This window comes from Rhinoderma darwinii, unplaced genomic scaffold (assembly GCF_050947455.1).
Source record: "Rhinoderma darwinii isolate aRhiDar2 unplaced genomic scaffold, aRhiDar2.hap1 Scaffold_4025, whole genome shotgun sequence".
NCBI lineage: Eukaryota > Metazoa > Chordata > Amphibia > Anura > Rhinodermatidae > Rhinoderma > Rhinoderma darwinii.
This window is the reverse complement of record NW_027463617.1, coordinates 12350-25463: the sequence shown is the minus strand read 5'-3', so window position 1 is coordinate 25463 and position 13114 is coordinate 12350. Positions and strand designations below refer to the sequence as shown.

Sequence of the window (13114 nt, the reverse complement as noted above, 5' to 3'; positions counted from 1 at the left end):
GGAAGCCAGACAGGATTTGCTTCTTTTGCTTGCACCACAATGCAGTGCTGAAAGAGGAGGAATCTACATAAAAACGCCTTCCTGGCAACGCCCAAATGCCCTGCTGCCATGCAGATAAACACTGGCAGCGGCAGCAAGTGCATGCCCACAGCCACCCCTTGTTCCTTCACACCTTGTATCAGCTGTAATCCAGTCCAGTCCAGTGCTGCCTGCTGAGCAGCACTGACCAACACTGCCTGGGCCCAGGCTTTTATCTCTGAGGCCCCATTATGATGTCAGAAAGCTGGCTCTGGCTCCTCAGGGCTCCACTATGACACGTGCAAAGTTCCGTCTGAACTTTATATAAGACGGTGCGGCTCAGTCAGTCACTCAGTGTTGCCTGAGAGGGCAACACTGCAACAGCCGGCCGCCAGGCTGTCTTTTTTTGCACAGCTAGTTGCCTCCAGGAGGCCACAAGAGGGAGACAAGGGACTGCAAAATGGAAAATAAGCATCCACCAACTTTACAGACAACTTCTCCTTGCTCCTACAACCTCCATCCTTGCACAGTTTGTTATTCTTCTAGGTAACATAGTAACAAATCCAAATTGCTGCTCTCTTTGTAGGCAAGCAAGGCTTTGTTGCAACTGCAATTCTTACTCCTTCTTGAAATGTAGGGATGACAGTACATTCCATCACATCCATCTAGTGTACACAGGTAGGTCCATTGTGGCGGGCGGGCGGGCGGGCGGGCGGCTTTAATGGCTGTTTGCTGTTCCCCTACTCCACTCCACTATTTGACTGTGGTGCTGCATCAATCAGTGGCTGGCTCAGGTGCAGCTCTTTAACTTACCTAAAAGGGAGGGCGGAGAGAAGACAAGGAAGGTGAATGAGCTGATCCAATGTGAAATGCCGGAAACACAGACACACAGACGACACAAAACAAGAGGTGGCAATGTATTCATTAATTGCATTTAATCAATTAGCTCATTATCACTCATGCATTGTCCAACAGGTGTTGAAATAATGGGATTAAAAGGGGAGATCCCTTCAGAAAGACAGAAACAATGGCAAACACAAAAAACACTTTTGGAATCTGATTTTAGTCAACACATAAGGAAAGGGTGCACTGGTCCTGGAAATACTGCAATACCAGGTCAATGCGTGGAGTGGACAGAGCAAGCTCTATTTCCATCTCCCTGTTCTAAAAATCCATTTAATATATGGTCCCCAGATAGGGGACGTATCAGATATTAAACTGATAAGAACAGATTTTTTTTTTTTTTTTTTTTTTTTTTTATTAAACCATTCAGGTTATTTTAATAAAACCGAGAATTGTAGTTTGAAACAAACTACCTCTCTATTTATCAAAAATCATCATACTGGTTCATTATTTATTTTTCAACACAATACAAAAAATCAAAAACAATATTCCCTCAGACTAAGTGCCTCCATTTCATCATTCGCCATATACCTTCCGCATCCATACCTCTTTCTAGATCCCATTTATAATAAAAATACAATTTAGCCAACACCATCCTAACCACATCATCCATCTCAAAAACCTCTCTTCTATATACATTCAAATTCCTCGTATCCCATAACACCTCTTTCACGCACGTCAAGAAGATCCACAACACTCTGTCCTTTTCACTACCCAGACTACACAAACCAAATAAAGCAATTTCATACGTCAATTTCTTCAATCCAGTCAATTCTTTACACAAGCCACTCAACTTTTTCCAAACATCCTTTGCATGCTTACACGACCAAAACACATGACTCACATCCTCGTCATCACCACAACCTTCTCTCGGACACCTCTCAGACGCAACCAAACCTCTCCTTTTTTGAACACACCTCACAGGCAACACACCATGTACCGACATCCATAACAAATCCTTCTGCTTATTCGACACATCATACGTAACAATCTTCTTCCACACAGTTTTAGACTCATTCGAATTCAAACCATTTACAGAACACATCACATTATTCATACACATTTTCCTCACAACATTCCTATCACTCAAAAACCTCTCCATTCTCACATCTTCTAGCTGGAACTTATTTATAAATTTCTCAACTCCCAAATACCACCCCGTGCACTGAAAAGCAATAGGTTTACATAAATTCCTTTCCTTCCACCTTAACCGCCGAATCACCGTTCCAGCTAAATATTCCATCATTCCGGAGGTCTTGGATTCCTTTAATAAAAGTTCAACAAAAAAACGTACACAGTTTAACCCGATAAATATTTCCAAATTCGGAAAATCCAAGCCTCCGTTGCGCCTGCTTTTCATTAAGATGTCCCTTCTTGCTTTTTCTATCCCGCTCCCCCATAAAAAAAGGAACAAAATTCTATTTACTCTTTTCAGAGTTAAAGCCGTAGGAAGAAAAACCAAAGAAATATATAAGATCATTGGTAAAATAATACTCTTAACCACTAAAACTTTCCCCGAAAAAGAAAGATCTCTCATTCTCCACATTTCCAACTTACGCGCAATCCTAGCACCCACTTCCTCCCAACTTTCTCTCCCTTTCAAATCATCGTCAAACACTATCCCTAAAATTTTCACCCCATTCACCTGTTCCATGTCAGAATCACTCACCCTTTTGTTACTAAAGAAAATTTTAAATTTACTCTTACCCCAATTAATTTTAAAAGCAGACGCAATACAGAACAGATTCACAATCAACTTCACTCTAGACATATCATACACAGAATCACACAAAACGCAAATATCATCCATATATCCTAGAGCCTTTACTCGTTTTCCATCACTCCCAGGCACCAACAAACCTTTCACTACTTTATCATTCCTAATCATTTGTAACAACGGTTCAATCGCACAAATAAATAAAATGGGAGACAACGGACAACCCTGACGCACACCTGACATAATTTCAAATGGTTCTGAAAAAAACCCATTCACCTGCACACAACTCTTTGCATTCGCATATAAATTTTCCATCAAACTCACAAAACGAAACGGAAAACCCATTCTTACTAACACTTTAAACAAAAACATATGCGCCACACGATCAAAAGCTTTTTCAAAATCTAACGCACATACAATCACCTCCTTATTCCGATACTTACAATCTTCAAGCATATCCCGCACCAACGCCACGTTATCATGCAATTTTCTTTTCGGTACCGCACACACCTGATCTTCATCTATCACACATCCAATCACTTCTTTCATACGGTTCGCAATCAATTTAGAAAAAAATTTATAATCCGTATTTAATAGAGTTATTGGTCGCCAATTTTCCAAACGCCTTTTATCTCCTTTTTTGTACAACAAAACAACCATACCTTTCTTCATCACATCACACATGTTTGTCCCAGAAAACAACACTCTCATAACATCAATCACATCCTTCCCAATCACATCCCAATACTTCTTGTAAAATTCTACTGGTATCCCATCACACCCTGGAGACTTATTGTTGGCCATACTTCCAATTACATCCTTAACTTCATCATCCATAATCTCACCAAGCAAAAAGGAATACTCACTTTCAGGAACATATTTACACACAACATCCAAAAACTCATCATCCTCCCCCAAATCACACGTTTTCACATTATACAGTTCATTATAGAAGATCAGGTGTGTGCGGTACCGAAAAGAAAATTGCATGATAACGTGGCGTTGGTGCGGGATATGCTTGAAGATTGTAAGTATCGGAATAAGGAGGTGATTGTATGTGCGTTAGATTTTGAAAAAGCTTTTGATCGTGTGGCGCATATGTTTTTGTTTAAAGTGTTAGTAAGAATGGGTTTTCCGTTTCGTTTTGTGAGTTTGATGGAAAATTTATATGCGAATGCAAAGAGTTGTGTGCAGGTGAATGGGTTTTTTTCAGAACCATTTGAAATTATGTCAGGTGTGCGTCAGGGTTGTCCGTTGTCTCCCATTTTATTTATTTGTGCGATTGAACCGTTGTTACAAATGATTAGGAATGATAAAGTAGTGAAAGGTTTGTTGGTGCCTGGGAGTGATGGAAAACGAGTAAAGGCTCTAGGATATATGGATGATATTTGCGTTTTGTGTGATTCTGTGTATGATATGTCTAGAGTGAAGTTGATTGTGAATCTGTTCTGTATTGCGTCTGCTTTTAAAATTAATTGGGGTAAGAGTAAATTTAAAATTTTCTTTAGTAACAAAAGGGTGAGTGATTCTGACATGGAACAGGTGAATGGGGTGAAAATTTTAGGGATAGTGTTTGACGATGATTTGAAAGGGAGAGAAAGTTGGGAGGAAGTGGGTGCTAGGATTGCGCGTAAGTTGGAAATGTGGAGAATGAGAGATCTTTCTTTTTCGGGGAAAGTTTTAGTGGTTAAGAGTATTATTTTACCAATGATCTTATATATTTCTTTGGTTTTTCTTCCTACGGCTTTAACTCTGAAAAGAGTAAATAGAATTTTGTTCCTTTTTTTATGGGGGAGCGGGATAGAAAAAGCAAGAAGGGACATCTTAATGAAAAGCAGGCGCAACGGAGGCTTGGATTTTCCGAATTTGGAAATATTTATCGGGTTAAACTGTGTACGTTTTTTTGTTGAACTTTTATTAAAGGAATCCAAGACCTCCGGAATGATGGAATATTTAGCTGGAACGGTGATTCGGCGGTTAAGGTGGAAGGAAAGGAATTTATGTAAACCTATTGCTTTTCAGTGCACGGGGTGGTATTTGGGAGTTGAGAAATTTATAAATAAGTTCCAGCTAGAAGATGTGAGAATGGAGAGGTTTTTGAGTGATAGGAATGTTGTGAGGAAAATGTGTATGAATAATGTGATGTGTTCTGTAAATGGTTTGAATTCGAATGAGTCTAAAACTGTGTGGAAGAAGATTGTTACGTATGATGTGTCGAATAAGCAGAAGGATTTGTTATGGATGTCGGTACATGGTGTGTTGCCTGTGAGGTGTGTTCAAAAAAGGAGAGGTTTGGTTGCGTCTGAGAGGTGTCCGAGAGAAGGTTGTGGTGATGACGAGGATGTGAGTCATGTGTTTTGGTCGTGTAAGCATGCAAAGGATGTTTGGAAAAAGTTGAGTGGCTTGTGTAAAGAATTGACTGGATTGAAGAAATTGACGTATGAAATTGCTTTATTTGGTTTGTGTAGTCTGGGTAGTGAAAAGGACAGAGTGTTGTGGATCTTCTTGACGTGCGTGAAAGAGGTGTTATGGGATACGAGGAATTTGAATGTATATAGAAGAGAGGTTTTTGAGATGGATGATGTGGTTAGGATGGTGTTGGCTAAATTGTATTTTTATTATAAATGGGATCTAGAAAGAGGTATGGATGCGGAAGGTATATGGCGAATGATGAAATGGAGGCACTTAGTCTGAGGGAATATTGTTTTTGATTTTTTGTATTGTGTTGAAAAATAAATAATGAACCAGTATGATGATTTTTGATAAATAGAGAGGTAGTTTGTTTCAAACTACAATTCTCGGTTTTATTAAAATAACCTGAATGGTTTACAGAAGTTGTCTGTAAAGTTGGTGGATGCTTATTTTCCATTTTGCAGTCCCTTGTCTCCCTCTTGTGGCCTCCTGGAGGCAACTAGCTGTGCAAAAAAAGACAGCCTGGCGGCCGGCTGTTGCAGTGTTGCCCTCTCAGGCAACACTGAGTGACTGACTGAGCCGCACCGTCTTATATAAAGTTCAGACGGAACTTTGCACGTGTCATAGTGGAGCCCTGAGGAGCCAGAGCCAGCTTTCTGACATCATAATGGGGCCTCAGAGATAAAAGCCTGGGCCCAGGCAGTGTTGGTCAGTGCTGCTCAGCAGGCAGCACTGGACTGGACTGGATTACAGCTGATACAAGGTGTGAAGGAACAAGGGGTGGCTGTGGGCATGCACTTGCTGCCGCTGCCAGTGTTGATCTGCATGGCAGCAGGGCATTTGGGCGTTGCCAGGAAGGCGTTTTTATGTAGATTCCTCCTCTTTCAGCACTGCATTGTGGTGCAAGCAAAAGAAGCAAATCCTGTCTGGCTTCCTCTCCGGCCTTTATTCACCTCCCGTGTAGCTGTGAGTGTGTGAGCCTGCAGGGCCCCATGGAATTGCCTAGAAGTAGGCTGAATCGCTGCAAGGGCTGAACAGCAGTATCGGGCAGGCTCGGGCAACGCGCGGCCCGTTCGGGTTATCGCTTCTCGGCCTTTTGGCTCAGATCAGGGTTTGTTGCCTTGGTCTGGGCCAGGGGGCTGGTTTTCGTGGAGGAGACTCCGGCGTTCTGAGGGCGATCATCGTGCCGCTGGGCATTTAGGAAACATGGCTGCTGTAAGGAATACCATCCGGTTCGTGGTTAATGGACAGAAGAAGGACGAATATGGAACAGCACACATTATCGAGACAATTCTCTTGGACTTGGCTTGCATTGATTTGGATCAGGTATTCTGTATACAATCCTTTTCTAATATTGGTACATATGATGTATCTTTTTTTGAAGCTGCTTACTGCCTGAATACGTTTCAGTTTTTGAAAGAGAAACATTTGCATGAGGCCTTGCGGTTTGTTGAAGTTCAACCTCTCTTTTCTGCGGTAGAGAAATGTGTAACCATACATATGTACAACCCCTTTTTGGACAGAAGGCTGGTCAAGGCATTTTTGGCTCACTATTGTACACATATCAGAGGTGGTGTGGAGCAAAAAAACCATTGGGGGGTGTTTAATGGTGACATTAAATATTGGGTGCGTTTGAAGCCAGACTCCAGCTGCATTGGAGGGGTAATGAATCCCCCAGCCAACTTCTCAATTGGTGGAAACAAAGGCTATTTATACTATCAGGACATGCCGTGTTTCTGTAGGTCATGCTTCATGTACGGCCACACTAAAGAGGAGTGTAAAGGCAAAGTGTGCCGTAATTGCAAAAAGTCTGGGCATGAAGCAAATGCTTGCCCTTCTCCACCTATGTGTGACATTTGTGGACTGCCTGGACACACATGTAGGAAATGCCCTAAAGTGAGCCTTTTTTATGGTCTGGAGAGGGGACCTGGTTGGCAAGTAGGACCTACTGGTTCTGTGGCCTCTACACCGGCTAAAAATAAAGAGCCTACCAGCAGTGTTGCAGTACCTGCCCTTCAGAAGCCTGAGAAAGCAGAGTCCTGTGCAAAGGTAGTTGCTGATACTGACAGTATGGTTTTGGGTGTGGTCCCTCCTGTGGAACAGGCTGATGCCTGTGCACCTGTTATTGAATCAATGGAGAGTGGAGCAGCAGCGCCACCTACTGGGTGTGCATCTCCAGAGCAAGGTGCAAGTATGCAAATTCAGGAGTTTTCCAGTCCAGAATCTAACATGGATGAGTCAGCTAAGGTGGAATGGTCGGTATCAGAGGAGGATGAGAGGGAAGCAAGGATGCCTAGCGCTACTAATGCTGCAATATTTTATAAAGTTGTTTCCAAAAGGGGCAAATCTGGTAAGGCTGTGAAAAGGCTGAAGAGAGGCTCTTTAGAGGATGTGGCGCACTCTAACCCTTTTTCCGTACTGGACACTGACTCAAGCACTAGCCCTAAGTCTGTTGGGGCAGGCTCAGAAGCACCCAGTTCCCCTGGGGAAGGGTTTCTGAATGAAGAAAATGTGGCAAATTTGGAGAAAGCAATGCATTTTGCTGGAACTTGATGTGTGTCATGTCCTTTTTCCATTTGTCTAAACATGACCTTACTAAATGTCTTTGAGAATTAAAATCCTTTCTCAGAACGTGAGGGTTTTCACATCTAGCCATAAGCGGGCTACTGTATTGGATTACCTGTCTTGTAAAGGCAGTGATATCATCTGTGTACAGGAATGCGGCTTATCAAAAATGCCTAAAAAATGTGAATGGAGTCATGGTGAAGCGGTCTGGTCTTTTTCCACCCAAAACAGGAATGATGGAGTGGGCATATTGTTTCACAGCAAAGAGTTTGTTATTAAGCAAACAGAAATTATTCAAGATGGAAGATGTGTTTGTCTATTGTTGTCCTATAGGGGTTGGACTTTCAAACTAATTAACATATATGCAAATGCTGACAAAAATGAGAGATTGGTGCTTTTTGAGAAGTTAAAGTTTTTTTTGCATGGCAAAGTTCCGGTCATCCTTGTTGGTGATATTAATTGTATTTTGAAAAGCAGGCTCGTGCTGGATCCACAGAATCCAAGGTTGACATAAGTGGGAATTTTTGGAAACAATTACTGTCAGATTTTTCTTTGCAGGACGCTGTATCCCAGAAACCTGGACCATTTACATACCATGCAGACGATGGGAGGACTGATTCACGTCTGGACTTCTTTTTCTTTTCTGCGACTGCAATGAAATGTGTGGATTACACACAAGAAAGGGTTTGCTTTTCGGATCACGAGTGTTTGATGGGGGTGTTGAGATAAATAATTTATTTTATGGTAAAGGGGTATGGAGGATGAATGTTAGTTTTTTGGCTGAAGAGAGAGTTAAAAGTATGTTTGTAAAAAAATATGGGTTTTGGGTAAGGAAAAAACGTGCTTTCCGTAATGTGTGTGAATGGTGGGTGTGGGTGAAGAAGAAAATTGGTGGGTTCATGTTTCTGTGAATAACTCCTGAACCGTAAGTCCTAGTCGCTCGCTCTTGGCTGCATTCGATTCAGCTCGTGGCAGCCAGTCTAAAAAACACTATCTTGGACTTTTCTGCATGTTTCCCAGGCGAGAAATTGGCAGCATGTTCAGAACCATGTTTCTGTGAATAACTCCTGAACCGTAAGTCCTAGACGCTCGCTCTTGGCTGCATTCGATTCAGCTCGTGGCAGCCAGTCTAAAAAACACTATCTTGGACTTCTCTGCATGTTTCCCAGGCGAGAAATTGGCAGCATGTTCAGAACCATGTTTCTGTGAATAACTCCTGAACCGTAAGTCCTAGACGCTCGCTCTTGGCTGCATTCGATTCAGCTCGTGGCAGCCAGTCTAAAAAACACTATCTTGGACTTCTCTGCATGTTTCCCAGGCGAGCAATTGGCAGCATGTTCAGAACCATGTTTCTGTGAATAACTCCTGAACCGTAAGTCCTAGACGCTCGCTCTTGGCTGCATTCGATTCAGCTCGTGGCAGCCAGTCTAAAAAACACTATCTTGGACTTCTCTGCATGTTTCCCAGGCGAGAAATTGGCAGCATGTTCAGAACCATGTTTCTGTGAATAACTCCTGAACCGTAAGTCCTAGACGCTCGATCTTGGCGGCATTCGTCTCAGCGCCTGGCAATTAGTATAGGAGCACTGTGTTTGACTTCTCTGGATGTTTCCCAGGCGAGTTATTGACAAGTAAATCCTAGACGCTCGATCTTGGTTATTTTCGCTTTCGCGGCTGGCAGTAAAAGAACCATGTTTCTGTGAATAACTCCTGAACCGTAAGTCCTAGACGCTCGCTCTTGGCTGCATTCGATTCAGCTCGTGGCAGCCAGTCTAAAAAACACTATCTTGGACTTCTCTGCATGTTTCCCAGGCGAGCAATTGGCAGCATGTTCAGAACCATGTTTCTGTGAATAACTCCTGAACCGTAAGTCCTAGACGCTCGCTCTTGGCTGCATTCGATTCAGCTCGTGGCAGCCAGTCTAAAAAACACTATCTTGGACTTCTCTGCATGTTCCTAAGGCAAATGTTTCTAAAGCTAATTCTTGAACCGTAAGTCCTAGACGCTCGATCTTGGCGGCATTCGTCTCAGCGCCTGGCAATTAGTATAGGAGCACTGTGTTTGACTTCTCTGGATGTTTCCCAGGCGAGTTATTGACAAGTAAATCCTAGACGCTCGATCTTGGTTATTTTCGCTTTCGCGGCTGGCAGTAAAAGAACCATGTTTCTGTGAATAACTCCTGAACCGTAAGTCCTAGACGCTCGCTCTTGGCTGCATTCGACTTACGGTTCAGGAGTTATTCACAGAAACATGGTTCTGAACATGCTGCCAATTTCTCGCCTGGGAAACATGCAGAGAAGTCCAAGATAGTGTTTTTTAGACTGGCTGCCACGAGCTGAATCGAATGCAGCCAAGAGCGAGCGTCTAGGACTTACGGTTCAGGAGTTATTCACAGAAACATGGTTCTGAACATGCTGCCAATTTCTCGCCTGGGAAACATGCAGAGAAGTCCAAGATAGTGTTTTTTAGACTGGCTGCCACGAGCTGAATCGAATGCAGCCAAGAGCGAGCGTCTAGGACTTACGGTTCAGGAGTTATTCACAGAAACATGGTTCTTTTACTGCCAGCCGCGAAAGCGAAAATAACCAAGATCGAGCGTCTAGGATTTACTTGTCAATAACTCGCCTGGGAAACATCCAGAGAAGTCAAACACAGTGCTCCTATACTAATTGCCAGGCGCTGAGACGAATGCCGCCAAGATCGAGCGTCTAGGACTTACGGTTCAGGAGTTATTCACAGAAACATGGTTCTGAACATGCTGCCAATTTCTCGCCTGGGAAACATGCAGAGAAGTCCAAGATAGTGTTTTTTAGACTGGCTGCCACGAGCTGAATCGAATGCAGCCAAGAGCGAGCGTCTAGGACTTACGGTTCAGGAGTTATTCACAGAAACATGGTTCTGAACATGCTGCCAATTTCTCGCCTGGGAAACATGCAGAGAAGTCCAAGATAGTGTTTTTTAGACTGGCTGCCACGAGCTGAATCGAATGCAGCCAAGAGCGAGAGTCTAGGACTTACGGTTCAGGAGTTATTCACAGAAACATGGTTCTGAACATGCTGCCAATTTCTCGCCTGGGAAACATGCAGAGAAGTCCAAGATAGTGTTTTTTAGACTGGCTGCCACGAGCTGAATCGAATGCAGCCAAGAGCGAGCGTCTAGGACTTACGGTTCAGGAGTTATTCACAGAAACATGGTTCTGAACATGCTGCCAATTGCTCGCCTGGGAAACATGCAGAGAAGTCCAAGATAGTGTTTTTTAGACTGGCTGCCACGAGCTGAATCGAATGCAGCCAAGAGCGAGCGTCTAGGACTTACGGTTCAGGAGTTATTCACAGAAACATGGTTCTGAACATGCTGCCAATTGCTCGCCTGGGAAACATGCAGAGAAGTCCAAGATAGTGTTTTTTAGACTGGCTGCCACGAGCTGAATCGAATGCAGCCAAGAGCGAGCGTCTAGGACTTACGGTTCAGGAGTTATTCACAGAAACATGGTTCTGAACATGCTGCCAATTTCTCGCCTGGGAAACATGCAGAGAAGTCCAAGATAGTGTTTTTTAGACTGGCTGCCACGAGCTGAATCGAATGCAGCCAAGAGCGAGCGTCTAGGACTTACGGTTCAGGAGTTATTCACAGAAACATGGTTCTGAACATGCTGCCAATTTCTCGCCTGGGAAACATGCAGAGAAGTCCAAGATAGTGTTTTTTAGACTGGCTGCCACGAGCTGAATCGAATGCAGCCAAGAGCGAGCGTCTAGGACTTACGGTTCAGGAGTTATTCACAGAAACATGGTTCTGAACATGCTGCCAATTGCTCGCCTGGGAAACATGCAGAGAAGTCCAAGATAGTGTTTTTTAGACTGGCTGCCACGAGCTGAATCGAATGCAGCCAAGAGCGAGCGTCTAGGACTTACGGTTCAGGAGTTATTCACAGAAACATGGTTCTTTTACTGCCAGCCGCGAAAGCGAAAATAACCAAGATCGAGCGTCTAGGATTTACTTGTCAATAACTCGCCTGGGAAACATCCAGAGAAGTCAAACACAGTGCTCCTATACTAATTGCCAGGCGCTGAGACGAATGCCGCCAAGATCGAGCGTCTAGGACTTACGGTTCAGGAGTTATTCACAGAAACATGGTTCTGAACATGCTGCCAATTTCTCGCCTGGGAAACATGCAGAGAAGTCCAAGATAGTGTTTTTTAGACTGGCTGCCACGAGCTGAATCGAATGCAGCCAAGAGCGAGCGTCTAGGACTTACGGTTCAGGAGTTATTCACAGAAACATGGTTCTTTTACTGCCAGCCGCGAAAGCGAAAATAACCAAGATCGAGCGTCTAGGATTTACTTGTCAATAACTCGCCTGGGAAACATCCAGAGAAGTCAAACACAGTGCTCCTATACTAATTGCCAGGCGCTGAGACGAATGCCGCCAAGATCGAGCGTCTAGGACTTACGGTTCAAGAATTAGCTTTAGAAACATTTGCCTTAGGAACATGCAGAGAAGTCCAAGATAGTGTTTTTTAGACTGGCTGCCACGAGCTGAATCGAAAGCAGCCAAGAGCGAGCGTCTGTGACTTACGGTTCAGGAGTTATTCACAGAAACATGGTTCTGAACATGCTGCCAATTGCTCGCCTGGGAAACATGCAGAGAAGTCCAAGATAGTGTTTTTTAGACTGGCTGCCACGAGCTGAATCGAATGCAGCCAAGAGCGAGCGTCTAGGACTTACGGTTCAGGAGTTATTCACAGAAACATGGTTCTGAACATGCTGCCAATTGCTCGCCTGGGAAACATGCAGAGAAGTCCAAGATAGTGTTTTTTAGACTGGCTGCCACGAGCTGAATCGAATGCAGCCAAGAGCGAGCGTCTAGGACTTACGGTTCAGGAGTTATTCACAGAAACATGGTTCTGAACATGCTGCCAATTGCTCGCCTGGGAAACATGCAGAGAAGTCCAAGATAGTGTTTTTTAGACTGGCTGCCACGAGCTGAATCGAATGCAGCCAAGAGCGAGCGTCTAGGACTTACGGTTCAGGAGTTATTCACAGAAACATGGTTCTTTTACTGCCAGCCGCGAAAGCGAAAATAACCAAGATCGAGCGTCTAGGATTTACTTGTCAATAACTCGCCTGGGAAACATCCAGAGAAGTCAAACACAGTGCTCCTATACTAATTGCCAGGCGCTGAGACGAATGCCGCCAAGATCGAGCGTCTAGGACTTACGGTTCAAGAATTAGCTTTAGAAACATTTGCCTTAGGAACATGCAGAGAAGTCCAAGATAGTGTTTTTTAGACTGGCTGCCACGAGCTGAATCGAATGCAGCCAAGAGCGAGCGTCTAGGACTTACGGTTCAGGAGTTATTCACAGAAACATGGTTCTGAACATGCTGCCAATTGCTCGCCTGGGAAACATGCAGAGAAGTCCAAGATAGTGTTTTTTAGACTGGCTGCCACGAGCTGAATCGAATGCAGCCAAGAGCGAGCGTCTAGGACTTACGGTTCAGGA

At 43.8% G+C, this 13114-nt stretch overlaps 1 pseudogene; it reads right to left on the bottom strand.

The window, feature by feature from the left end:
• Positions 1–1097: 1097 nt before the first annotated feature.
• On the bottom strand, positions 1098–1311 carry LOC142708995 (U2 spliceosomal RNA; annotated as a pseudogene).
• Between the last annotated feature and the right edge of the window lie 11803 nt (positions 1312–13114).